Below are 4399 nucleotides of genomic sequence, written 5' to 3'. Positions count from 1 at the left end.
GGCGGGCCGAGCCGCCCGGCCACGGCCCGGCCTTCCTCTTCCCGCCGCCGCCGGCCCCGGCCCCGCTCACCCGGCTCCGCTGCCGGCCCCGCGCCTCCAGGAGCGCCACCGCCCCGCCCGCCGCCCTTTATTCACGCCCCGCGGGCGCCGCTCGGCGCCTCCCCGGCCGCGGCGCCATTTCGGGGGAGGGCCCGGCCCGGCCCCCGCCGCCCCGCTCCGCCCCGGGCAGCGCGGTCGGGCCAGCGGGGATGTTGGGAAACGTGGGGTATGTAAAAATGTTCTTCAGAAAGGATGCTCTTTCATGTTTGCTGTTTGTATACTTCCAAGCCTAATCGACAAGAAAGGTGATTTACCGTGAAACAGATAGCAGCGAACAAATGATGTACATGTGTTAGAAAGACAAATTGCTTGTCGGTAGAATTGCCCTGTTAAGGCTTAGGGCTCGACGTATTTCAGTGATATCAGACCTAGGGGCAGGTTAAGAAAGCTTGGGAAGAAGGATGTACCACTGATAGTGGACACAAAGAATGAAGAATTTACGGGCCACAAGGACATTTGTCAGAACCCCCAAGATAAGGAAGAAATTAACAAAGCCCAGAGATTGTGTTGAATCAGCTCCGACTGGGTAAAAGGTAATTCCGGCAGGGGGAGATCGCAACCACCGACTCACCGACCCAAATGAAAAGAAAGACTGAGCATGCAGACTAATTAGCATTAACTAACGGGGGATAGAATGCTAATTAATAAAAACTTGGTAACCCTTGTAGCCAATGAACTACCTTTGTTCCATAGCAAACAATGCCTTTGTTTGCTAAAATGTATAAATAGTGTACAGTTTTCGTAGAGATGGTGCTGGCTTTGTGGATTTGCCACCCAAGTACCCCTTTTTGCGCAGAACTGGAAATCAATCAAATACCTCGACTCTGTGTGAGAACTGGCCTCTTGCACACTGGGTGAAAGAATCTGCTTTGGGACAACAGGGGCAGCCAACAAGTAGGGCAGTTTAGCGAGGAGCAGTCCCCTGAGCGCAGTCCTCAGTCACCCCACTCAGCCAGGAGTGAGACACTCCCTGCGGGGCCACTGGGGAAGGGCTGCTGCTCTCATGGTCCTTAATGGTGACCAGCACTCCATCCACGCTGGGCAGTGGGCAGCAGGTGGGGACTGGTAGTGGTCCCAGTGTTGGGAACAACACTGCTCTGCTGGCTTTTGTCAGCATCCTTTGTATGCTGGTTGGAGCAAGTGGGATCTGGATGTTGGACATGCACTGATTTGCTAACACAGGTTTTGTCTACAGCCCACAAAAAGCACAAGTCTATGCTCTGCTGCTTAAGCCCTCTGTACAGAAATAAGGTTTGCATTTTTAAGGTAAATAAAACCTTCCCGATACGACCTAAATGAAGTAGGCATGATAACATAGTGCAAACAGCTCATGAGGTCAGCACAGGGAAGTTGGCTGCCTAGTTCCCCTTGCTGCTGTGACAACTTTGAAATCTAACCAGGAGAATGTCTCTGCCAATGCCACTAACCTCTCCGGTGCAGCCTGTGCTGAACTCTGCATTACGTGGCTACATTGTAAGCTATACAGGTGCTAAATACTTTCCAGGTAGCCTGAGTATTCGGGTAAGCTGCACACATTCTCATCCTAAAGCAATTACCCCACAGTCCCACATCATCATTCCAGGTATAAAAGACTCATCTGCCCATATTCACATGTCAAAATGTCCCACCTTCTCTTAATGGTGCTTTATAACAAAGGAGCCTTTTCAGTACCAAACTCTAGCATGTTGTGAATTCAAACTGCTGGACAGGATGAAATAAATTAAAATTAATGCCAGATTCCATGTGGTGGGGGAGGCAGCAGTGAGCTCTGTGTCGAACATTGGTCAGTATGATCCCCCACTCCTTATTTCAGCTGAGACTGCTGCAAAGTGTCTGGTCTGCAGTGTCCTGGGGCCCAGCAATTTGCAGGGGACATAATTAAGAGGATTTTGGAGGCAAGGCCAGAAGCTTTAATGGCCCCCATAGCAGTCTGTGCTCTTACAGTTGTGAAGGACAGAAAAATATGGGGACAAAAATGATGCATTTAATTAGACCAATTGATCTGGCTGGAAAATGTTTCAGGCATAACATGCTTTTCTCAAATCTCTGAAGTCACAGTTGATTTTTTTTCTCCCAGCTTCATCAGTTGGTTTAGTAAAAGATGTTGCCTTTCCTCACAGCCCTTCCCCTTTAAACAGCATCTGCATGCTGATAAGAATCACATTTCCTCTGGACAGAGAAAGTTAGTGCCTGTGTGCTTGCTTTGGATTGCCCAAATGCTACACAGGGTGATGGAGACTTCTGTGTACATGCTGAGCACCTTCTCTCACCCTTACACTTTGAGATGGGTACGTGGTAGAGCCCTTGCAACCCCAAGTGAGTTTTGCCTGCTCACCTCACCAACCTCCCCTCTCTGCCTGCCTGCACAGCCAGGAGTGCTGGCGTGCATGGTGCTTGCCTGAGCTCACGTGGGGCATGAAATCCCGCAGATGCAGACCTGCAGATCCTGCTATGGAAACAGAAGAGATCATCACTCTGCAGAGGAGCTGGCATTCAGGCATGGAAAGCTGCTATCGAAATAACCAGTTACTGTCCCCTCTAGCTCAGCTGTGCTTTGATTCCACTGAGAGAAGTGCAGCTAGCACTTACTCATTGCAAGCTTCCTATCCTCTGTCCCTTCCCATCTGCCTTCTTCCAGTGCCTGGCCCAGCACTCCTCCCATAAATGGCACTGGTCAGGGAAGAAAAGAAAGCAAATAGGCTAGGTGTGGGGCACTGGGTTGGTTCTACAGGTCCTCATGGCCTGTTACACATATCTGTGGCTTCAGCATCACACATTTGTCTTGAATTTCAAGGAAATGACCTCTCTTGCCACTAACATTGCAAGAATGACAGTGCCTCTGGCAGAATCAGAGCCAGATATAGATAGTTTTTTCCCCTCTCTGCCGCTTGCTAGTGTTGTTCAGAGTACCTTCTCTAAACTAAACACAGAATTTGGAGCAGTCCTCAAACCCAGTCCTCAATTCCATCTTGTCTGCTCATTCAGTGCTCAGAAGATTGCTTTGTCTTGCAGAAGTTTGAAATATCCAAATCAATAAAATGTTCATTGCTTCTCCTAGGGGATTGTTCTACAGCCTTATCACACATGTATGGCACGTCTACGTGGGAGAATTGACCAGAATAGCTCTCTCAGCTCTGCCAATATAACTCCCTGGTGCTGACAGTGTATTCCAAAATAAAATTATTCTTGAATAATCAAGTAGTTCTGTGATAGTTGTGCTGGTCAGTCTCTCTAGGCAGAGCTTGTCTACAGCATGGTTGTCACAAGTGCTTTGAATAAAGCCTTTCCAAGGTACAAAAACTGACTGGCAGAGTTACTCTGCATAGCTGTGTCTGCCTACCTGCCTCACAAGGATCTTTGCTTTGGGGGGAAGATGTTTTAAAGTTGTAGGTGATTTAGAAATTTCAGAGTAAAGGTGGTAATGAACAGGTTATAATGCTATTTGAAGCTGTTGAGACAATGTAGCCTGGCCTACTGCACAGCACCAGCCTTAGGCTTCCCTGAATTAACTCCTGCTTGAACTAAAGTTGATCTTTTATGAAAAAAAATTAATTTTGATTAAAAATACTTCCAGGGAGACTGAACTCCATAGGGCACTATAATGTTATTCTGGTGGCAGTTCTTTCCCACTAAATAATGCACACTCGTTTTCATACTTGGCATTGCCTGGTTCAAATTTTCAACTTCTGGGTCTTATTACAACTTTGCTGATTTTCTTACAAGCAAGTGCTTCCAGGCAGATGAAGTTACCTTTTAACCTGGTTTTTGGAGAAGATAAATAACTTTAACTTCCTTACACAAGATGTTTATTATGCTACTACATAATAAACCGCAGCACTTCCTTATGCAGATGAGACCTCGACGTTTTCCTGCCCTGCTGCCTGGTTGTGTATTAACATGGTAACATGTATTGTGAGGAGCCAGCACAGGATTATTTCTGCCTTAGGACTGTGCTGCTTCATGTTCCCTGAGTGCTTACAAAATAAACAATTTTCACAAGTGGAGTTCTGAGGCTGGAAAATAAGTAGCTTTGACAGGCTCCTCATGTTGGGAAATCTGGCTAGCAGTGTCCTTGCTTTCATGTCTTGTGATGAGCCTGTGCTGGTGTTGGGAATGCCCCATATCCTCCCTGCTGCTGGCATGCACACGCACATACGTGCCCTCCTGTATCTTATTTAATCCTTTCCCAAGTGAATAGAAAACCTTTTAAAATATGGCAGGTGCTGTTCATCTGAGGTGAGAGCTCTCCCCTTCCCACTTAAATTAGGTGACCTACTTGAAAGTATGCAAATCAGCTGAT

This window comes from Lepidothrix coronata, unplaced genomic scaffold (assembly GCF_001604755.1).
Source record: "Lepidothrix coronata isolate B3197 unplaced genomic scaffold, Lepidothrix_coronata-1.0 Scaffold1, whole genome shotgun sequence".
Classification (NCBI taxonomy): domain Eukaryota; kingdom Metazoa; phylum Chordata; class Aves; order Passeriformes; family Pipridae; genus Lepidothrix; species Lepidothrix coronata.
The sequence above is the reverse complement of the archived record's forward strand: the minus strand, read 5'-3'. Positions refer to the sequence as shown.